The sequence below is a fragment of the Penaeus monodon genome, chromosome 24, assembly GCF_015228065.2.
Source record: "Penaeus monodon isolate SGIC_2016 chromosome 24, NSTDA_Pmon_1, whole genome shotgun sequence".
Lineage (NCBI taxonomy): Eukaryota > Metazoa > Arthropoda > Malacostraca > Decapoda > Penaeidae > Penaeus > Penaeus monodon.
In genome coordinates this window covers 24,214,989-24,215,221 of record NC_051409.1, presented here as the reverse complement: position 1 = coordinate 24,215,221, position 233 = coordinate 24,214,989, and positions in this window count along the sequence as shown.

Here is a 233-nt window from a genome sequence, read left to right as displayed (position 1 = left end):
GTTTCCTGCATTTATACATGATAACTTTCGTTATCAGTGGGCAACAATAGCTCTGTGCTTGTTTTTCGTTCTCATACTGCATACGGCTTGAATGCATTGTAAACATTATAATCATGTTCTTCAAATATAGAAGTTCATGTTTATCTATGAATGCTCCTACAGTATTGGCATAACTTATCTAGATACAGCAGCTTTGGTAATAGATCATCTACTCTGTACTGAGACTAACAGGT